At 39.5% G+C, this 24603-nt stretch overlaps 1 long non-coding RNA gene across 1 annotated transcript; it reads right to left on the minus strand.

Annotated features, from left to right (window-relative positions):
• Window positions 1–942: 942 nt before the first annotated feature.
• LOC138741664 (uncharacterized) lies at window positions 943–21496 on the minus strand. The gene is made up of 5 exons (XR_011343644.1): window positions 21398–21496; window positions 18894–19037; window positions 18532–18670; window positions 15586–15661; window positions 943–992 (listed from the first exon to the last, which is right to left on the minus strand). It is a non-coding gene; the product is annotated as an uncharacterized lncRNA (long non-coding RNA).
• Between the last annotated feature and the right edge of the window lie 3107 nt (window positions 21497–24603).

Raw genomic sequence — 24603 nt, forward strand, 5'->3', positions numbered from 1 at the left:
TAATTCTTCACTCTTTATTTTGGGGGGAGGGTTGGACTAATTTTAAATTAGACGATTAATGTTGTGTTATAATTATTGGGGGGTTAATTTGTGTAGTTTAATGATGTAGTATTCTAATTTTTATTATCTTATTTTTTATTATTTCTTTAAATGTAATTTTTATTTTATTCATGTCATAAAATTTTAAATAAAGTTTAAAACAAAATGTATGTACTCTACAATAAATCTGAAATCTGAATAAGACAGAGGAACAGGTGGGCAGGCAAAGAATTGATGGAGGAAAAACAGATCAGAGAGCATCCATGGAACTTTATTAAGTTCTCTGGAGGAACAAATGGCTCCTGTTTACAACTGGTTCAAAGCTCCGCCATTTACCCATAATTGTACCCTTTAATGATAAATGAATTCCATAACAAATTGATAAAGCTCAACAGAATAAACTAGATGTGGGCTATAATGAAGCATTGACATTGGTTACTACACTAATTGGTTTGTTCCTATTCTGGAAATTTTATGTGAAGGTTTCAATAAATGAATGACTAAATAACATATTTGAATCATGTTGACTGGAGAGGGGGTGTAGTATAAACGATGGCCGGGACCACTGTTTCCTTCAGTGTCAAGAAATCCTTTGAGTTCACCTGATTGAGCAGATCATTAAACATTACATCTGAAAGACAGCACCTCCATCACCACTGCGTCATAGAGTTGGCATAGCTTTTGGCCTTAGATCACTGGGCTCTCAAGCACAACTCTTTTGATTTAGAAGCGAAAATGTCACAACTTTGGCCAAAATGAATGCAAACTGAGAAGTCAGACAGAAGAGACGAGGGGTGGGGGGGGCGGGGGTGAAAGGGATGTCTGCAACTGATCACCACGATCTGTTCTGTCCATAGTCAAGCAAAATTTGCAGATACATACTCACATTCTTCAAATTGCTGGATCTCTTCCTGTCCCATCAATATTCAGCTTGTCAAGGAAACCATGATAATCTATTTACAAAAAAAAAGAAAGAAACTGCTTGTTAATCCATGATTTCTTTCACAGTTTGCAATGCTCAGGAGTTCTAAACAAATTAATTTTGCTTTCTCCCTCAATTATTCCTACTATTTAAAACTCACACAATTTTGTAAACCATAAAAATCAAAAAAAATTAAAGTATTGGTAATATCATTGCTAAATCCTACTTAATACAAATTCCATTTGCCAACATTTGCTCTTTCCAATTCAAGTGCTCATCAAGATACTTTGGAAATGTGCAACTGTGTCTACCACCCACAGTTTTAAAATATGTTCTCATCAGGAAAGATAAGGGTTTAGATTAAACCAATTGTTTTCAAACTGTTCAGAAATATTTGAGAGGTCACCGGACTCAAGATATTTCAATGCAGACCAGGTGATTGAACAAGCAGAGTGGTTTCATATGTACTAAGTCTTCAAAATCAAATCAGTAATCAATTAAAAAATTCTCAACTGACAATTTAATTTTGTCATAACATCTTATCCAGGAAAAGAGGTACTCACTTAATTGAAGTGGTCACTAGAATTTTACTTTATCAGCAATGGAAGCCAGACTTTCATATTTTAATTTCAATTCACTGAGATATCGGAATCACAATCAAAATTTGTCATAAATATGTCATAAGATTTGTTGTTTTGCACAGTATAAGAGTGCAAATATTACTATAAATTACATTTCAAAGATAAATAAATAAAGCAAGAAAATAGGATGAAGTGAGGTGGTGTCTGTGGTTCAATGTCCGTTCAGGAATCTGATGGCAGCGGGGAAGAAGCTGTCTTTGTGCTACTGGGTGCTTGTCACTGGGTACATTTTTCCTGATGGTGGCAGAGTGAAGAGGGTGTGGCCTGGGTGCTGGGGGTCCTTGAGGATGGAGGCTGCTTTTTAAGACATTTTCTCTTGTAGATGTCCGCGATAAAGTAAGGATCAGTGCTCAGGATGTCGCTCGGTGTGTTAACAACATTCCGATGCTTTTAGCTGTCCTGCGCATTTGTACCTTCATACCAGACAGTGATGCAACCAGACAGAATGCTTTCTACAGTTGAATTGAAAAAAACTCCTTAAACTTCTCATGAAGTATAGCTATTGTCATTGTAACAACATGGAGTTCTTGGGACAGATCCTCAGAGATTATGACACTCAGTTCTTGATCCTCTCCACTGCTGATCCCTTGATTGGGACTGGTTGGTTTTCTCCTGCTTTCCTTCTGAAGTCCCTAATCAATTCCTTGGTTTTGTTAATGTTGAGTGCAAAGTTGTTGTTGTGACACTAGTCAACAAGCTTTCTATCTCTGGACACTTCCTCACTGTTGTCTGCAATTCAGCCGATGACTGTGGTGTCATTAGTAAATATGTCTATGTCATTCAAATTGTGCCTGGCCAAACAGTCAAGGCCGTAGAGTGAGTAGAGTTGTGGGCGAAGCATGCATTCTCGAGCTGCTCCTGTGCTGACTGTCAGTGAGGAGATGTTGCTTCTAATTTGTACTGACTTTGGATGAGGTCTTGACTTTTTTTTTTAATTTTTTTATTTTTCACACCATAAATCACATTAGCCATGATATACACTATTTCTTTTTCACACATATACAGTGACTTTTTCTCCCCCCCCCCTTTCCTCCCAAACCACCCCCCCACACCCCCTCTCATCCATTTTAGGTATACAATCTAGGTTGCATTAAGCCAGTCAGACAATGTTGTCATTCAACAAAATTACACCAGAAATTCTACTGAGTCCATTCTTTTCTTTCCTTCTCCTTCCATCAACTTAGGTACTGTTTGTCCCCGGTAGGTTTTCGCTATTGTATTTAATGTAAGGCTCCTATACTTGCTCGAATATTTCAATATTATTTCTTAACCTATCTGTTATTTTTTCTAATGGAATACATTTATTCATTTAAATTTAGTAGTTTCTTCCTTTTAATTTGGTTATGTATTCCATTAATATTTAAAGACATATAGTTCAGCGTAGCCCTTTTATATTTTGTTTATCTTCTCTTTCCGTTTTTCCATCATTACCTTTCCTCCTTTTCCATTTCTGTTTTCTTATTTTCAACTATTTATAAGACAACATTCCTACAACATCCAACATTTTCCTTATTCTCCTATTTCTATCTTATTTATCCCCAATCTCCCCTTCACCTCCTGAGTTGTCCTTTATCCCTTGTCAGACAACCACATCTCCCCTCTCCATTTGGATTTGCGAATCCACTCGCAAGCGTCAACTGATTTTGCAGTGACCGCTATTTCCCCCCACCCCGCCTCCCCCAGAAAAGATTTCACTTTTCATATGTCACAAAGGTCACTCTTTTAATTCCCTCCTTATTCTCTCTATTCCATTACCTTCCCTTATTAATTCTTGTCTATACTATCTATATTTTCCTCTAAGTACAGATACATTCATGTATGCTCATTGTCTCTATTCACTCTTATACCTCTTTACCCGCATACATATCAATCGTGATCATTTTTACTCTCATTACCCGTCTTCATCCCTCAGTCTATTTTTGTCTTTACCCACATACATATCAATCGTGATCATTTTTACTCTCATTACCCGTCTTCCTCCCTCAGTCTATTTTTGTAATTGTTCTGCAAATTTTCGTGCTTCTTCTGGATCCGAGAATAGTCTGTTTTGTTGTCCTGGAATAAATATTTTCAATACTGCTGGATGCTTTAGTATAAATTTATACCCTTTCTTCCATAAAATCGCCTTTGCTGTATTGAACTCTTTTCTCTTCTTTAGGAGTTCAAAACTTATATCTGGATAAATGAAGATTTTTTGCCCTTTATACTCCAGTGGTTTGTTGCCCTCTCTTACTTTTTCCATTGTCTTCTCCAGTACCTTTTCTCTTGTAGTATATCTTAGGAATTTTACTACAATAGATCTTGGTTTTTGTTGTGGTTGTGGTTTAGAGGCCAATACTCTATGTGCCCTTTCTATTTCCATTTCATGCTGTAGTTCTGGACATCCTAGGGTCTTAGGGATCCACTCTTTTATAAACTCCCTCATATTCTTGCCTTCTTCATCTTCCTTAAGGCCCACTATCTTTATGTTATTTCTTCTGTTATGGTTTTCCATTGTATCTATTTTTTGAGCTAGTAGTTCTTGTGTCTCTTTAGTTTTTTAATTAGATTTCTCCAATTTCTTTTTTACGTCTTCTACCTCCATTTCTGCTGCTACTGCCCGCTCTTCCACCTTGTCCATTTTCTTTCCCATTTCTGTTAAGGTCATCTCCATTTTATTTATTTTCTCTTCTGTGTTGTTTATTCTTTTTCTTAAATCCTTAAATTCCTGTGTTTGCCATTCTTTAAATGACTCCATGTATTCTTTAATAAGAGAAAGTATATCCTTTACCTTGCCTTTCTTTTCTTCTTCTATTTCACCATACTCTTCCTCTTCTTCTTCCTCTGGGTTGACCATCTGTTGTTTCTTTGGTGCCCTTTCCTCCTCTTCTTTCTTGTTTCTATTGTCTTCTGTGGTCTCTTCTTGCTGCAGGTGTTCTGCAGCTGTCGTTGCCGGCTGTGGAGATCGACTCCCCAGCTGGTCCCCCCTCCCGTCGGTGTGTTTTTTTTCATTCGCATCGCGCATGCGCGGTTGCGCACTTTTACTCGGCTCTGCGAGCCATTTTTGTAGTCCATTATTTACCGACCTGAGGGAGCGGGTTTCTCTCTCCGCAGCGGGCCTCTTCGGACAGGTAAGGCCTTCACCTTTTTCCTCCTTTGTCTTCTCTTCCTCTCTTCTTACCGTTGCTTTCGATTTTTCTTTTTTTGTCGCCATCTTCTTTCCACCTTTATACTCACTTTTCTGTAACTTTTATTTCTGTGCCTTTGTGTTTTTCTTTGTTTTTCCCGACTTTTCTGGAGAGGGCTGGAGTTCACCGTCCGGCCACTACTCCATCTCGTGACTCCTCCCAGGTCTTGACTTCTGATGGAGAATCAGAATCAGAATTTATTGTCATGGACAACTTCTGATATCGGTGTTTTGTAGCAGCGTCATAGGGCAAACATTCATATTATAACTATCTTACAACATTAGAATAAAAATTAAAAATAATAGTGCATGAAAAGTAAGGCCGTGTCTTTTGGTTCATTGATTATTCAGGAAACTGATGGCAGCAGGGAAGAAGCTGCCTTTGTGCTGTTGAGTGCTCGTCTTTAGGCTCCTGTAACTTTTCCCGATGCTATCAGAGTGAAGAGGGCGTGGCCTGGGTGGTGGGGGTCTTTGAGAATCGAGGCTGCTTTTTTAAGACACTGTCTCATGTAGATGTACTCAATGGGGTGAAGTCTGGTGCCTGTGATGTTGCAGGCCAAGTTAACAACCCTCTGAAGTTTATTCTTGTCCTGAGAGTTGGTGTCTCCATACCAAGCAATGATGCAACCAACCAGAATGCTCTGCAAGGTACACCTGTAGAAGTTAACAAGAGTCTTCGATGATATACCAAATCTCCTCAGACACCTCACAGAGTATAGTCTTCTTTGTGATTGCATCAACTTGGAGGCTCCAGGACAGATTCTCAGAGATGTTAACACCCAGGAATTTGAAGTTCTTTATCATCTCCACTACTGAGTCCTCAATGAAAACACAATAATCTCCTTGGTTTTGCTGACGTTGAGGGCAAGGCTGTTGTCGTAATACCATTCAACAAGCTGATCTATCTCCCTCCAGTACACTTCTTCATTGGTGTTTGCGATTCTGCCAACAACTGTGGTGACATGGACAAACTTGTACATGGCTTGGAATTGTGCCTGGCCAGTTATGGGTGTATAATGAGTAGAGCAGTGGGCCAAACACACATCCTTGTGGTGCACCTGTGTTGATAAGCAGTGAGGAGGAGACATTTCCAATTTGTACTGCTGTGGTCTTCTGATGAGAAAGTCAAGATCCAGTTGCAGAGGGAGGTACAAAGGCCTAGAGCTTGTAGCTTCTTGACCAGCACTAAGAGAATAATGTTATTGAAGGCCAAGCTGTAGTCAATGTAGTGCAATCATTGCTGTTTTCGAGGTGATCCAGAGCTGAGAGGAGGGCCAGCGACATTGCATCTGCTGTGGAGCAATTATGATGATAGGGCAAATTGCAGTGGGTCCAGATCTTTGACTAGGTATGTGTTAATTCTGGCCATGACCAGCCTCTCAAAACATTTTATCACAGTAGATGTTAGTGCTATTGGGTGGAGGTCGTTGATAGATAGATAGATTAGATAGATTCAACTTTATTGTCATTGAAATATGAAGCCAATGAAATAAAAATTAGAATCCAATCTGGAGTTTAAAATAATAGTGCTATACACAAATACAATTAACTACGTGCAAATGTGGTATTTAGAGATGAAGTCTTGTTTAATAATGGAAAGGATATCTTTTTCAATCCAAGATAAGATGTCTTTTTATAAGTTGAAGTGGACTCCATTTGTTAAGTATATGCAATTAAGTTTGATTTAAGTATGCTCTTAGATGTGATATTTTAGATCTGATAAAAAAAATTTATTATTTTTATTTGTCATATTTTCTTTTTTTTGTGTGTATTTTTTTAAATACATAATATTATTAATTTTACTAATTCTTCACTCTTTATTTTGGGGGAGGGGAAGGGTGGTTTTTTTTATATATATATAGATTTTTAGTTGTATATGTAGGGGGGGGTTAGATTGAATTAAGTTAGTCTGGAAAAACAACCAACTGAAAAACCGCACAAAGATAAGCGTATACAGAGCCGTTGTCATACCCACACTCCTGTTTGGCTCCGAATCATGGGTCCTCTACCGGCATCACCTACGGCTCCTAGAACGCTTCCACCAGCGTTGTCTCCGCTCCATCCTCAACATTCATTGGAGCGACTTCATCCCTAACATCGAAGTACTCGAGATGGCAGAGGCCGACAGCATCGAATCCACGCTGCTGAAGATCCAACTGCGCTGGGTAGGCCACGTCTCCAGAATGGAGGACCATCGCCTCCCCAAGATCGTGTTCTATGGCGAGCTCTCCACTGGCCATCGTGTCAGAGGTGCACCAAAGAAGAGGGACAAGGACTGCCTAAAGAAAGCTCTTGGTGCCTGCCCCATTGACCACCGCCAGTGGGCTGATCTCGCCTAAAACCGTGCATCTTGGTGCCTCACAGTTCGGCAGGCAGCAACCTCCTTTGAAGAAGACGGCAGAGCCCACCTCACTGACAAAAGACAAAGGAGGAAAAACCCAACACCCAACCCCAACCCACCAATTTTCCCTTGCAACCGCAGCAACTGTGCCTGCCTGTCCCGCATCAGACTTGTCGGTCACCAACGAGCCTGCAGCTGACGTGGACATACCCCTCCATAAATCTTCGTCCACGAAGCCAAGCCAAAGAAAGAATGTTGTATTGTAATTATATTATTTTATTTTATATCTTTTCTTTAAATGTAATCTTTTTTTTTATTCCTGTGATAAAACCTTTAAATAAAGTTTAAAAAAAAAACTAAGTGCTAATAAAAAACAAGTGCATGCAGCAAGTAACGATTATAAAAATACTGATAGTACAATATGAGGGCAGTACCTCTCAGCCCTGTGATTTAGAGTTCAGCAGGGTCACAGCTTCAAGTAAAATGCTCTTCGTAAGCCTGCTGGTTCAAGAGCAATGGCTCCTATAGCTCCTACCAGATGGGAGATGAGTAAAAATCCATGGTTGAGGGCACTCAACTCACTCTTCTTGGGTACTGGATTATTTGATGCCCTTTTTGAGTGCAGGAATGAGAGATTGAATATGTCCGTGAACTCTCCGGCTAGTGGGTTGGCACAGATTTTCAGTCCCCTGCCAGGTATCCCGTCAGAGCCTGACATCTTGCAAAGGGTTCACCCTCTTGAATGATGTTCTGATGTCGCCCTCAAAGACGGATATTCAGTCTCTTGAATCAGGAAGAAGTCAAGAATCCAGGTGCAGACAGGGCGGCAGAGGCCCAGAGTTTGGAGTTTGTTAACCAGCTCTGAGGGAATGAGGGTGTTGAAGGCTGAGCTGTAGTTGATGAAGAGTCTCCATATGTACGGGTTGCTGTTGTCTAGGTGATCCAGTAGAGCTGAGTGGAGAGTCAGTGATATGACATCCGCTGTGTTGCAACTGTTATGGCGGGCAAATGACATCACAGTCGATGTGAGTATTACTGGGCGATAGTCATTGAGGCGGCTCACACTGGGAGAACTGATGCCATTTCGAAGCAGGTGAGAAACTCCAACTGCAGCAGTGAGAGATTTAAAAGTTCCGTGAACTAGTTGGCTGGCATAGTTTTTCAGTACCCTTCCAGGTACGTCATCAGGGTCTGACGCCTTGCAAGGATTCACTCTCTTGAATAATGTTCTGATGTCGGCCTCAGATACCATAGGGTCGTCAGCCTCTGCAGGGCTTCTTGTAGGCACTTCTTGATGACTTTCACAAAGAAAAGATGGTAGAACATGTGAAATTACTGGAGCAAATCAAAGCCCAAACACTCTGTCAAACCAGATCACTGGAGGCCTGGCTTCCACATCATTGCATTTCTTCATTAGTTTAAAATGATCAAAACTTTACAGGAAAGATACCAAGGCATAAAATAGGGAAATGGTTCATGAAGTCAAATAAACCTGATATTATGTTCACTTTTTTGTATTTGTTGCTCTATTTTTTATTTAGTATTATCATGAATTATCTAATGAATGAAATAAAGAGATATTAGATATCAATTTCATGCAGAGAAATTCTCACTACCTGCTCAAAAGATTTCTTATATACTGGTGCAAATGATCAAAAGCTCCAGTGGTATTGGCCTCTTGGACAGGCAGACACGTTACCAATAAAGATACAATGAATTAATAAATTGTTGCGGTTAAAATATATATTATCAATTCCACACCTTTGAAAGCAAAAAGTATAGAGTATAATTTGTAAATCTTACATATCATCTTTTGTTCTTAATTTCCAAATGATTCATAATAAGTTCAGTAGCTCCTACAGCATTTAAAATTATTGATGATAAGTTGAAAAAAGTCCAAAAAGTTAATATTTGTTAGGTGCCACTAAACTTGCGAGGAAGTGTTTCCCACCTGCAGAACTCGTTCAGTCTGTTGACCCCTAATGAAATTAAATTCACAGAGCTGATTAGAAGCAGCAGCTTATTAACTTGCAAACAAAACCAAATCAGCCCTTTTGCTAAAACATTGCTGTGGTGAATGTCTGCCGAGCTGCCTGTCTTCCCTCTGGCGAGCCTTGCTGTACTAACATTGACTGTGCATTATTTCTACTGTTAAGGACACTCCCACATTGCTGTGGTGAATGTCTGCCGAGCCGCCTGTCTCCCCTCTGGCGAGCCTTGCTGTACTAACATTGGCTGTGCATTATCTTTACTGTTAAGGACACTCCCACATTGCTGTGGTGAATGTCTGCCGAGCTGCCTGTCTCCCCTCTGGCGAGCCTTGCTGTACTAATATTGGCTGTGCATTATCTTTACTGTTAAGGACACTCCCACATTGCTGTGGTGAATGTCTGCCGAGCTGCCTGTCTCCCCTCTGGCGAGCCTTGCTGTACTAACATTGGCTGTGCATTATCTTTACTGTTAAGGACACTCCCACATTGCTGTGGTGAATGTCTGCCAAGCTGCCTGTTTCCCCTCTGGCGAGCCTTGCTGTACTAACATTGGCTGTGCATTATCTTTACTGTTAAGGACACTCCCCTTGGGTATAACTGTATATGCACCTATTGTCTTTCATTATTGTATCATGAGTTTCTGCTAATAAAAGCCATGATTATTGTTTGACCACATCATCTTTGTCGACTTCATCAACTGGCACTTCAATTGCTTTCTGACATCTTTGATTTTTTATTTCTTGGGCAGAAGTGCAGTCACGTGTAAAATTACCTGTCCGTGCTTAGACGACAAGTTGTAATGATCAATGCAGAGTCAGTTCCCTTAAGCATTTCTTGAGATAATTTAGAAGATTTTTGTTCTGTTGTAGGTTACCAGTGGCCATGGATGGTTATGCTACTTCAAGCCCTGGGATAAGTATGGCTGGCTTTAAACTCTAGGTATAGGGTCAGATACTCAACCAGGTCCGGACTTTGCATTCCCTTCCAAAGGTTGCCTTGAAGAAGAGCTCAAGCTGGAAACGTTGGTTATGTATATTTATCTTTGCTCCATGCACTGTTTCACCAGCTGAGTTTCTCCAACATTGTGTTTTTACTTCAACCACAGAGTCTACAGACTTCTGTGTTTTACTTCTTTAGAATTATACGTTATCTAAATAATATAATCAAAATACTCCATGTCTACAAGTTTCCCTTCATCCACCTTGCTTGCTAAATGCTCAAAACGGGCAATTTTTAAACATGATTAAATGTTCCTTAAAGGTTGTTGATTCTGCTTGTCATATGATTTTCCACATGTCCTGCTGCTACTTCCTTGATAAATTCCAAGATTTTCATAATGATTGGTGCCTTCTTTCTTGAAGTTTTCAATTTGTAAACGTTACACTGAAGTTGGACGTTGACTCAAATTTACTTAGTGCTTTTGAGCTCTGTTTTGGAGCTGGCCAGTAAAAAGAAGATCCTGAAGTGGAGTCTATTTCACTTCAGAGGATAGACAGGAAATAAGAGACCTGTCTTAAGAAGTTCATCAGACAGTCTATTGAGTACAGAGGTTGGGACGTCATGTTGCAGTTATACAAGATGTTAGTTAGACCCCATTTGGAGTATTTGTTCAGTTCTGACAGCAGGTGCTGTCAAGTTGGTGAGGTGCAGAGTTGATTTATAAGGATATTGCTCGGACTCAAGGGCCCAAGCTACAGGGAGAGGTTGAGTAGGCTAACAAGCAGGAGTGCAAGTGGATGATGAGAGGTACCCAAAATCAAGAGAGGAATAGATTGGGTGAACTCAGTCTTTTGTCCACAGTAGGGGTATCAATAACCAGATGACAGAGGTTTAAGGTGAGGGGGAGAGATTCGACAGGAACCTGATATTATGGAAAGGGCTGCCAGATGTGCTTGAGGCAAGGACTTTTGCAATGGTTAAGAAAAAATGGGTGGATACATAGATGGAATGGGTTTATGGGTTAAACATAAGCCAGTGGGAATAGTGTGTGCATAGAATATTTCAATCAGTGTCAGTAAGTTGGGCTGAATGGGCTGGTTTCCAATCTGCATAACCCCAAGTTTCACTTGAATACAGCAGTCTGACATGTCCTTCACCAAAGTGCTGCATGCCATGATGTTTTGAAACAAGGTAAAAAGAAATAAACTGAAAATGCTGTAGGCACTTAGCATATCAAGTAGCAGTTAAGTTAAGAGAAATAAAATTAATGTCTGAGGCCAAATGATTCTTCATTGGAGCTGTAAAACAACACTTCTAAATGCAGAGAGAGAGGTCATGTTGATGAAAGTGACCTTGTTGATTGAACACATTTATTTGTGATGAATGTATACTCCAAAGATTGGACAATTTGCTCAAGATATTCTCCTTGCTTTGGAATTTTTTTTCTCTTTTTGCTATGAATAGGGTGGCATGGTTGGAGTAGCGGTTAGCGCAATGCCTTTAGAGCACCAGTGATCAGAACCGGACCTGGGAACAAATCTTGTGCTGTCCGTCAGGAGTTTGTACGTTCTCCCCATGGCTGCGTGGGTTTTCCCAGGGGGCTCCCGCTTCCTCCCACTCTTCAAAAACGTACTGGGGTGTAAGCTACTGGGGTGTAAATTGGGTGGCATGGACTTGTAGGGCTGAATTGGCCTGTTACTGTGCTGTATGACTTTTTTTAAATTAAAAATTTAAAAATAAATGGAAGCAATTTCAAGTCATGAAATGAATTTTCTAATAGATCAATTAAATCATACAAAAGATTTAATTTTATTTAAATTATTAAGAAACTCTATCAGGTGGGTGAAGATTGAATTCTTAGCCTGCATCAACACTGTAGGCTGTTTATTCATACACCTTTCAGTTTTAAAATATGATATACATTTGTATTTGTAATGTGACAAATTATGTTATATTTTATATTGTGTATAGATGTGTTTTTGGAGGAGATAGATTGTGGGGGTTTTAATTAGCTCTCACAAAGATACAAACACTTCCAAACAGATCTCATTTTAAATGCAAGAGCTTGGCTCAAGCCAGACAGTTCAGGCTCCGAATGCCTTTGCAAAACCTTTGAAGATTGCCTATTGAGACTTCATAAGTAGGTGTTAATTGGACATGCTGTGGAGTAATGGATTATTGTTTTGGAAAGAAACAGATGAATGGAATCAGAAGATTAGGTCAAGTGCCGCAATATGTCTGAATGCAGTTTGCTGTTCTAAGAAGGTCATGTGGTTTTGCAAGCAGAGAGGGGCAAACAGGTTTTTTTCTCTAAGTGTGACAGAGAGAGAGAGAGTGAGAGTGACAGTGAGAGAGAGGGAAAGAGAGAGAGTGAGAGTGACAGTGAGAGAGATAGACAGTGAGAGTGAGAGAGAGAGAAAGAGTGAGAGAGAGTGAGAGTGAGAGAGAGAGAGAGTGAGAGTGAGAGAGAGTGAAGGTGAGAGCGAGAGAGAGGGTGAGAGAGAGAGAGTGAGAGAGAGAGTGAGGATGAGAGAGAGAGAGAGAGTGAGAGAGAGAGAGTGAGTGAGGGAGAGAGTGTGTGAGAGAGAGAGAGAGAGAGAGAGAGAGAGAGAGAGTGAGAGTGAGAGAGAGAGAGAGTGAGAGTGAGAGAGAGTGAAGGTGAGAGCGAGAGAGAGGGTGAGAGAGAGAGAGTGAGAGAGAGAGAGTGAGGATGAGAGAGAGAGAGAGAGAGTGAGAGAGAGAGAGTGAGTGAGGGAGAGAGTGTGAGAGAGAGAGAGAGAGAGAGAGAGAGAGTGAGTGAGGGAGAGAGTGTGTGAGAGAGAGAGAGAGAGAGAGAGAGAGAGAGAGAGAGAGAGAGAGAGAGTGCTGATTTTTTTTCTGCAGTGGCTTTGGAAGCTTGTTTGAAAACCCCATTTTGAAGACAGATTATGAGTTCTAAGTAAGCCTGTTAGGAACCCTTGTGGTCTATACAAGAGGAGATGACTGGCTATATAACATTTCACTTGAAATAAGGGAAACAAAAAGGAACTCTGTGGTGACCTGGAAGAAAGAGGTTATCATCTGGAAAACCCTGAGGGCAAGTTTCTTTGTGGCTGATTGGAAGGATCAGTTTGTGGGTGTCCAATGAGCAACAAATCTTTCTCTGAAAACCGACAAGAACCTTCCTGAGCAGTAACCATTTACCTTTCATGCATCAAGGAAGATTCATAAATGCACAGTATAAGAATTGCCTGATACCAGTGAACTTGGAGGAGTGAAGTGAAATTGAACTGTGAATCAAAGAACTTTTCTGAACTTATATACATATTACATAAACATGCGCTTAGAATTAGAAGGGGGTTAAGTTAGGTTAACTTAAGTTAATAGTAATAAGTTAAAGTTTGATCCTTTTTTATGCTTAAAATAATTAAAAGTAACTTTTGTTTAAGTAACCATTTGTCTGGATGAATTTCTAATGCTACTGGGTTTTGGGGTCCTCTCGGCCCATCACAGTAATACTATATTGATTGGAGAAAAAAATATTAAATCATTTTCAGATCAGCATGAAGGTTTTTGGAAGCTACCATCTGCAATGACCACTAAACATTAAGAGTCAAGAGTGGAAGACTTTAGTTTGACCTCCTGCACCTACTTGAAGTGAAAAAGTTACCTTACCAGCAAGTCATTTTGTAGCACGTTCACCCCTTTGCTTCAACCAATTGAAAAGCAGGAAAAGAAATCCTATAAAAATGGTGGTGCTGATACAGTAATTAAAAATGCGAAACTTCACTAGTCTCAGCTGAAATGCTCTGAAGCTTATATGAGCATCTTATGTAAGCTGGACATGCTGTTCTGATTAGCAAGCCTGCTGGGATCAAGAGACTGAGGGCAAATGGAAGAATCTTCCAATAGCCAAATTTATGATGTATTTATAAGACAACAATAAGACTGGAACAACAGTTTCCATCATTTTTGAATCACTTACACCACTGCTCAAACTTTTCTTCCTTCAGGCAGCTGCTGCTTTAAGAGAAATTAACCATTTTATAGGCCCTTTCATGCCAAGCCTCTGCCTGGAGGCCAGCTACAAGTGCAGAGAGAAAAATATAAACTTATCTTTCATGGAGCAGCCATAAAAGGCTGCCCTTGTGTCGCATTCATGTTGAGCGGCGCCTCATAGTTCCTTCTGGAGCAGATGGAGGCAGGGGGACTGATGCCGTAGCGCTGCCTGCCGAGTCTCGCTCCTGCATCTCAGGCTGACGACGTCACCACGACCTCATCAGCCCGTTCGAGCCAGCTGTTTGCAACGGCATAACATTCATGCAAGGGAGTGGTGTGCAGTGCTCCGCCACTGACCCTTCCCCGAGAGGGATTGCAGTCAGCACCTTTTAGCTAACAATGGTGCATTCACAGAGGTGAGTCTCCCGACGTGAGGGTGGAGAATCGCTGCCTTTACACTCAGGCTTTTTGCCTGCATGAAAGAGCCTTATGATCCATGAACCACTTTGTGTCTCGAACTGAAAATTTGCCATTTATTGGAGCCCCAGATGGAACCTTTTTGACACAGGTATGTTACCTTATTACTGATCTGATTAATCAGAAAAAATTGTGTTTTGAAGTTTCTTTCACGTGAAGTTGCAACTTTCAGAGTTGGAGACAAATAGCTTTTCATGAAACCAAAAAAGTGATGAAAAGCCAGGAATCAATTTTTTTCTGTTTCCAGAACAGATTGCCTTGATTTTCTGAATGAGTCCGGCTGCCTGACATAACAGTTAGAGTATCCGGCTGTCCCACGCAATCTAAGTGGGTTGCCTGGATCTAATGTTGCCAGGATCTTGAAGACCAAAGTGAGGACACATTATAGATGAGTACAAGGAACTGTTGAGAAACCATTGAATCAATATGTTTTCTATCCGAACTATCAACATGTAATTGAATTTTTAACATTTACATTTCTTTAGAAAATAAAACTACCTGAAGCATTTGACACCAAATAATTAAAAAGTACATCCAGTAAAAATAATTTATAGTAACAGATTGCCCAATCTACAGGTAATACTCTGCAAGTTTATGCTCATGTGGAGCCCAGGATGGAACCTGCTGACAATTTCACCACGTGTAATCTGTCAGCAATTTTGCAATTTCTACCTTTGAATATGCATTCAGGAATTTCCCAAATTTAGGTGTATACACTCCACGAGTTGGCCACAGATTTGCAAGATCGATGAAATCTCAGTGAGAATTGGCCCATTAATGATCTTTTTTTTTAATGCATAACTTTTTCAAGCGTAAAAAAATGGCTACTTTTGAATTTTGCTGAAGTGTTGCTTTCATAAGTTTCTGACTGAATTATTGACTGAGAAAAAATTGGTGCTACTCTGGAAATGAAAAATATGACATGAATGGCTGAAAATAGAAGCCTTGGACATTTCCCATTGAACTTTAGAAATTATTTAACAGAGTGGGAAAGGAGGCCCTGATTATTGTAAAGAAGATCTATTCAATGGATGAACAAACCTTCATATTTAAGGTGAGATGGGGAAAAATGATATTCAGATGATACTGACCTTGTATGAAATTCTATATCTCCTCTTCCATTCATGGGTGGGTGCAAATGGGCTCTGTTGATATTTGCCTTACTTACTGTAAACATTAGAAATAAAATCAAACTTCATAGTATTTAAACATAGCTTCCAGTCGTAATATTTATCACTTCACGGTATCAGAACAATATGTCTTTTATTAAGTAACATCGAGACATCCTCCAGTGAGAATTTTTACCACTATACCACCCTCCATCCCCTCACACTCCCCACCCACCTCCCACCCTCACTCCTGCTATGACTGACAGAGGAATGTGAGAGCTGGCCGTAGACTGGTGATGTAGAGATTGCAGGTCAAATTGGGATAACTATGAAATTCCTGACACATTCATGTTTACTTCTCTTCAACCACAATGTCTTGGGGAAGTCAGGTCTATCCATGGTGACGAGGCCAGGCCAATGATGGTCAGATTAAAATATTGCTAAGACCTGTTTATTCAACTGAATTTAGGCCGTTTTATCTGGATTTTCCCAAGGACGTGTAAACAGCCCAATCCAGAGTTAAGTGCACTCTCAGCAATTTCTGTCAACCAGCAGCTCTTGCTTTTATTATTACTCGTACTTCCCGCAAGCTCATGGAGAACTTCCACCACTTCAGGTTCAAAAGTAAAGGCTTCTCTTGGCATGGCTAACACCACATCTACTGTCTCAAGCCCATTGATGTCTAGACACCATTGGACATTATTAATGCCCTCCTCATCCCAGCATTAGCTGCCTTTATCCCTTTCAAATCATATTTCTGGCACCATTCCTGCTTGCCACCATCAGACTAATTGTTCAAGGCCTGTTAACAGAAGCAATTCTGTTAGAAAAAGAGGGCTACATTACTTTAAATTTTCCAAACCCTTGACCTTAAATAAGGTGGAAAGTTAATATTGATGAAACAAAGTGAAGTGGGACAACACAGTGGCAAAATTCTGTATAAACAATGAATATAAAGGTTATGGTAATAGTCTATGAACGGGCCCCATAACATTTGGAATCTAATATTTGAATCATTAATTCCATATCTAATTTGTAAAATCATTCTAACATGTTCCTGCTATTAAATTCAGAAGAATTTTAATCTTTCATTTGTAAGTTTTGATCAAAAAATACATGACCGCTTTCCTTCCAATCTCCTGAAATGTTAAGGCCATTTTTATTTAAATTTTTAGCAGTTTTAACAGTTTTTCCTATATAAAGTGGCCATTTATCAACAGCTAGTTCATTGTAGCTATAAAACTGTGACAGAAATGTTAGACTTAAATGGATGAAAAGCTGCATCCAAGATTTTTGTATCAACTTGGAGAGAAATTTTCCTTTGCTATGAACGTTTCTTATTTGTTTCGTTTCTCCTTATTATACAACCTTCTTAGTTTCTCTGTATTTTTTTCAAAGACACTGTGATTAATTTGCCCCTGAATTTGCCTTTTTTCTTTCCATTCTCCACATATGCATCTGGAATTCTCCATGAGAGAATTTCAGATTCCATGTAGAAATTCCTATTTCAGAGAGCCTTTCCTGGACCCACCATACTATGCCATTGTGAAGAAAGCATGTCAGTGCCACTATTTCCTCAGGTGTTTGCGGAGGTTTAGTATGTCATCAGAAACCTTGGCAAACTTCTACCGATGTGTAGTAGAAAGCATGCTGACCGCCTGCTTCAAAACCAGGTATGGGAGCTCCAATACTTTGGAGCTAGAAGCCTTGCAAAAGGTAGTGGACATAGCCCAGTACATCACAGGCAAAATTCTCCCCACCACAAAGAACACCTGTATGGAATACTGCTGTCGGAGAACAGCAGCATTATCAAAGATCCACAACACGACAGCGTCTGCAGATTTTCTTGTTTAACTTCACCCAGGACATGCTCTGTTCTCATTGATGCCATTAGGGAAGAGGTACAGGTACAAATGCCTCAAGATTTGTACCTCCAGGTTCAAGAATAGCTGCTGAACCCTCATGCTCCAGAACAACAGACTCATAGTCTCACTTGAGGACTTATATTCACTCATTATTTAATTACTGAATATTTGTTTATGTATTTGTACAGTCAGTTTGTTTACATTTCTTTTTTTTATATTTTTTTTTCTTCTTGAGTAAAGTTTATAGTTATCAGTAATTAGAAATACTGCCTAGCTTGCACAAAAATGAATCTCAGGTTTGTACGTGATATCAAGTATGTATTCTGACAATAAATTTGAACTTTGAACATTGAAAAACAATAACCACAGTTTGCAATGATAGCATCTGTTTTTATTCTCAGTCTTGGGAGAACTTTGTGGTAATTTTGTGTCATTTTGTGCCCTGTGTGGAATTCTTATTCCTGCTGTTGTTATTACATGCAACTTAATTTCTCATATTCTAATCTACCTTCATCCAAGAACATAAAAAATCCATATCCCCCCATTTCCTGCATATTCACGTGTCCATCAAAACGATTCATGAAAGCAACTTTCAAATCTGCTTTCATCATTACCCCTGACACCATTCTCTATATAAAATGCTTTCCCCACAAATATTCTTTGAACTTTCCCCATCTCACCTTAAATTTACGTCCTCTAGTCCTTGACATTTTTACCCTGGGAAAAAGATTTTAATTGTCTACCTATCTAACCTTTTTTCAATTTTATAAAATTCTATCAGGTCATGACACACTAGAGAACACAACCCTAATTTGTGTAACCTCACCTTATCATAATAGCCTTAATACATGTGGGATTGTCTGATTTTAAAAACTAAGCAGGCAAAGGACAGGTCAGTACTTGTAGAGGAGACTGCCTGGGAACATGAGGTGATATAGGTTTCTGTGAGGGGCACTAAACAAGTGGCGACTCTCTTGTCTGCCTTATGGTAGAGAATGGTTAATGAATTTCATGTATGTTGCATTCTAAATGTACTATAACGTGACAATAATGGAACATTTACCTTTACTCTTCTACCTCAAATCCAGTCAGCATCCTGGTAAATCTCTTTTGTATCCTTTTCAAAGCCTCCATAAATTCCTGTAATTTGGTGACCAGATTATGCTTCACATTCTTCCAAGAAAATATTTGCCAATGTGAACCTGGTGCCAATGAGATGAATAAAATCATGAATTTCTTGTCTTTTTTTCCTATCTTTTCCAGAACAATTATTTGCCTGGAACCATGATGATATATGAAGCTTGCATCCTTAATCAATATTTGGACCTCAATTTTTGATAGTGGGCTTTTATTAGTAAGTAGCCATATAACCATATAACTGTTAACAGCACGGAAACAGGCCATGTCGGCCCTTCAAGTCCGTACCGGTTCACTTGAACAACTCCACTAGCTCCATCCTCAAACATCTCCAAGTAGAGCGGTTGGCGAGCCTTTGTGATTGCATCAACATGGAGGCTCCAGGATAGATCCTTGCAGATGTTGACACCCAGGAATTTGAAGTTCTTGAACCTGAAAGAAAGGGTATTGTTGTCTGAATCTATATGAGTCTTAGAAAATCAAAAATAAAATATATTTAAAATATACAAATTACATTGCTGATAGACTGTAATCTGTTTTAGTATTCCCAAATTTGATGATATTTTTCCAAATTTTCATTGATTCAGAAAAAGATTTCTTTTTTTTAAAATATCTTTTCACTCCAGTGTGATTAAATCTTGTTTAACTGGAAAGTGGATGTATAATAATCAAGGCCAAATAATCGATGAACTACAATGGTTTAAGATTCAAAATTCAATGTATTATCTTGTCCTGTAATAAAGTGTCATATTACATGAAATTGCTTCTGTCTGCTGTAAGGCAGAAAGATTCGCCATTGGCAGAAATTGCTTGAAGCGCCTCTTACCCCCCAACCCTGTCACTGAGTGTCCGTGGATTCACCTCCAGCACACCCGCAGCCTCCGCAGCCACACAGTCTAGTCCAAATCATCAACCTGAGATCCATATCCAAACCTCTGAGAAGATTGGGAACCCTTTGGCACCATCTCACATCCTGGTTAAAATACCTGGTACCCCTTTGATGCACCATCAATGACTTCAAAAGAATGAAGTTGAACAAACTGATAGGCTTTTATTAGCTTTAGAACAAAAGCACATATATGCTGCTCGTCTGTCTACACTGGGCAGGGGGGCTGTGGAACATTGGGCACCCTGTGGGAGGAGCAACAAACACAGTCAGCCAGTGAGTGTGTCCAAATAGACTAACATATACATAGAGTGGTTTACCACACTCTTCAGCCAGTCCCAAGCAGTCCGCAGCCTGCTGCAAAACATTTGACTGTAGTCTCCAGCAGCCCACAGCCAACGTGGGTTCCTCGCCTTGAGTCACCAACAGCCCCGCAGACTGTGTGGATTCTTCAGCTGCTGAACCCCCTCACTAGTCTGCCGCCGTGGTCACCATCCAGTGGGTCATCTCCCCTGCTTCTCTTTCTCAGGTGGGGGAGGGGGTTGGTCTCCCAATTTTCTGGTGCTTTCTGCTAGACCTCCACTTCCCTGGAGTCCGCAAACCTTTGTGGCTGCTGTCGATCATAGGCACCACCATCTTGGGTGCAGACCCTTTGTGCAAAGCCTGTAGAGAGTTGACGGCAGTCAGACTTGGCAGATGGACCCGGTGGGAGTGCTGCATCTCTGTTTTCGCTCTTCGTGGGTCTGGGATAACGTCAGCGCTGCCGTAACAGCAACTCCGGTTGCACCTCCATTTTCAATGTGCATGAGGAAACTTTAATTTAAGGCAAGCAAAGTTCTTCATCAATACTTATATTTTACATCTAAAGGCAGTAAAGCTGCCTATTTGTTTGCTCTGATATGTCTAGGTTTTAGCAGAGGATATTTAAACAGAAAGGAAGAGTATTTTTATTGAATCGCTGATGGCAAGCAAAGCAAGTGAGCACGCAGTGGACTTGTCTCAACCAATGTTAATCAAATTCAGATCAATTTTCCAGTTAAAAATCGAGCAGTATTCTCTCATAATTAAAGTTAACAATGATATCACATTTGATGTCACACTTGAAGACAATTTCAGCTTTAATTCGGTAAAGCACTGAGAATAGATTAAAATATATATCGATGCAAAGATTCACCTAACATAGTTTTGGGAGTGGAAGTTTCTATTCTATATCAATGCTTGCATATAAAATACAAATTAATTCTTACCTCATTGCCAGAGTTCTTTCACAAGAGTTTTCTTTTGAATTTGTTTCATATAAACAGAGAATGGCCAAGCAACAGATTTTCAAGTACCTTATGTTTCATTGCCATGACAACTCTATGACAACTGTTTGGCCTAGTTATTCTCCACAAAATCAAATACATCGGTGTTTCATTCTCAACATTTTAAAAGCTCCTAAAATCACCTTTGTTGAGAATTCAGAAAGCAGATTCAATATGTATGATGCCTGGATTTTTAACAATTCTCTCTTGTCCTATGATATTTATTTTCAATGTTTAATGGAATTAAAATTTATACAAATTTAAGCACTGAATTTTAGTCACCAGTCCACTCATGAGCCTCTCCCAACAGGTCTCTATCCTTTCATAAAAAGGTTCTAGCATGTAATATTTACTTCTCTCTTAAATATATAAAAGCTAACAATGTGTGTTCAGTAACATGCTAGGTGCCACTACTCAATAGTGCAAGTAAATAAAAGAACAAATATTAAAATTTTGATCTGCAGATATGATACTTCGTAATATTTCAGATTAATTAGCTTTTAAAATTGATAAATATAGAATCAAATCATTTTATTTACATAAATTATTGTGCAAATAGCAGACAAAATGAGATGGGCTAAACATTACATGCAATGCCTGACCTTCTTTTTGCAGTGATGGTGATCTTTGGGACTTCCAATTCCTTCTGTGATCACGTAGCCACTGGATATTTGAACGGCCAAACAAATCAGACTCCCTTTTCTCTCATCATCAATCCCCGCAATACAAATCTGTGGTGATGTAATTGGAAAGACATAAGGACCTAATTCACCACAAGATCTTCAGAAATATGGCTGTCAATATAAGGGTGCAAAAGCTTACCAGAAGCTTCTCCAATTAAGGAGACAAGGAATGCACAGAATCTATGTTTAGACATATAGCTGTTAATAGGCCATTTCAGCACACATGTCCTTGTCAGCCAATTTACACCCCATTAAACTTTCATCCCCAGAACATTTTGGAGGGTGGGTAGAAACCGGAGCCTCTGGGGAAAGCCCAGGCAGACACAAGGAGAATGTACAAACTTCTTACAGACAGGAGGGATTTTAACCTCGGTCCAAACGTGACTGCTGGCACTGTAAAGGCATTGCACTAACCGCTACCCCAACTGTGCCGCCCTACACATCGTGAGTTCATTGGTTTAGACACTTCCCTTCTCCCTCCCCGACCTGAGGGTCGATTCACCCTTCTCCCACCCTGACCCCAGCTGATGCTGCTGTTCGCGTACAGATATCAACCCCTATCACCACAAACCACGTTGAAAGTTGACATGTACATAATCTGGGCCGTGAAGAATGGAGACATGGAGGAAGTGAAAAACTTAGTAGCTATTAAACAATCCAGGTGGCTGATTCTCTCTCGACACCACCCCACCCCCCACCCCAATACTTTGAGAATATCTCATAGCATCATAGTTTTACAGCATTGAACTATGCTTTTTGAACCAAATGGTCCATGCTAACCATATTGTCTATCCTAGCTACACATTTGCCTGGATTTGGCCCATATCCCTCCAAACCTTTCTTATCCATATACCTGACTAAATATATTTTAAATGTTATAATTGTACCTGCATTTATTACTCATCTCTATTTGCCCTTGTAAAGGTTATGGTCAGCTGGAAATTCTTTTGGTGATGATATTTCTGTCATGTCGTTGGGTGACAAATATTGGGATTCCAATTCGTTGATGATGAATAATAATTGGAAGTCAGGTGGTGGTGTTTCCATGTGCCTGCTGCCCTTTTGGAAGGTCATGGATTTGAGAGGCGCTTTTGGAGTAAAGAGAGTGAATGTTCTTGTAAGCAACATGGCAAGAATGGCAAAATAATCTGATTTTTATTGATGTTGCTTTAGAGCCAAGATACTGGAAGAGATTCTTCTGCTTATGTTTGAAACATTCATTATCCACCTACTAATCAAATTCTGACTGCTGATAGGATGCAGAGGGGAAAAAAAGAGTAAAAATTTACATCAAGAAATAATTCCAATTCTCAGAGAACAAAAGAAAATGAACTGCAAACATATACATTGTATTCACGTCACATAATCTTATGAAACCAGCTGCTGTCATATAACTCAATGTGACCAGTTGCATGGAACATATGTTTATTATATTCAATAACTTATTCAATATGGTGTATGTATTTTTATATCTAATTATGATAAAATGAGTAATGAATCTGCAGGGTTCACTTACTGCATCTGGTGCTCCCATTGTGGCCACCTCTACATCAGAGAAACTGGATCCCACTGTGGTCTCCTTTACATGGGAGAAACTGAACACTGGCTGGGTCCAAACTTCCCTCATTTCTTTTAGCCCCCCCCTTCCATCTCTTCTCTTTCCCTATCCCTATGTCTCCTTTCCTCTAGCTCAGACTCTCTCTTTCCCTCTCCTTTTGTATCCTTTCCTTCAGTTCTGCATTGACAGAGCCACCCCACACTCCCAAACAACTCTCACCTCTCCTATCCACGTCCACATGTTGCCTTTAGTCTGTTGACCCATGCTCCTCCCCCTGCTCGTACCTTGAAGAAGGGTTCAGGCCTGAAATATTGGTTATATATCATTACCCTGATGGATGCTGCAAGACCTGCTGAGTTCCTCCAGCATTTTTGTGTTTTTACAATTGGTCCCTCACCAAGGAATTAAGTTTTTAATGTTGCCTATGGTGAAAATAGTTGAAGTTCATATCAATTGATTAATCACACATTAATTTTCTTAGCAAAGGTTACATCATTGAACAAAGTGGAGGAGGAGAAATTGGTGTAAGCAATTACTGATTTCCATGTTTAACTCTATATGTGTGTGCTCTAAGAATTGGTGTTGGATTCTGTCTTTTATAATAACAAATGCTGATAATCTCCATGTAATTGCTGCAAGTATCTACGAAGTAAAAGACTAATAAATACATAAAATAATACAATAAAAATAAATTCATCCAAGACTCTCATATTCATAAGACAATATTAATATATTTGTAATAATGAATCCTTGTTACTTGCCCTGCACGTATTGTTTATCTGTATGTGTGTTATGTCTTGTGTGCTTTGCACCATTGACTGGAGAATGCTGTTTCGTAGGGTTGGACTTGGGCAAACTTGACATGAATACTGTGGAACACAGCAGTGAGTTTTGAGACAATTTGTTCCAGCATTTTATTGAATATATTTGATCAGTTCATTGAGCTGGAGTACCCTTTTTATGCACTTTCATTCAGTACCTCCAGCTATTTGTCTCTCAGATAAATCAGACATATTCCTGCAGTGGTACTTATCAAATTCTCTACATTACTTCGATCAGATAGTTTCTAAGGTTGCATATGAGAGGTTATTCAAGGTTCAGCATTTCTAATGTTTCTGGCGATTTGATTGGCAGAGCCCACTCTCTGAACTCAACACACATAGTCGTTGCTTAGTTGGATTTTATTACAGGATGTGGAGGGCCGAATAATTTGACTCTTCACAGCCAACTTGAGTCCCAGGAGATGAGCAAGCCCCAGAGTACCATGGAGGCTCTTCCTTGGAATTTCAATGGTGTGTAACCATCAAAGACTGTTGAATGACTTTCAAATTAATTATGTTCCTTTTTAACTTTATTAAAACTATTTAAAAAAACTATAAATTATAGAGATATTTAAAATATTTTAACATGGAAACTAATCATTAAAAATGTTAATATTGAAATAAAATAACTCAAGCACTTGCATTCAACTGAATGGAGTCTCCATTCAAATCCCAGATTCAGTAGTTTGGCACCTAATGTTCAGGACAGTGCTGAGTTTCAATAGCCAATTGCAGAAGTCTTGTTT

The sequence above is a fragment of the Narcine bancroftii genome, chromosome 8 (genome assembly GCF_036971445.1).
Source record: "Narcine bancroftii isolate sNarBan1 chromosome 8, sNarBan1.hap1, whole genome shotgun sequence".
In the NCBI taxonomy this organism is placed as follows: Eukaryota; Metazoa; Chordata; class Chondrichthyes; order Torpediniformes; family Narcinidae; genus Narcine; species Narcine bancroftii.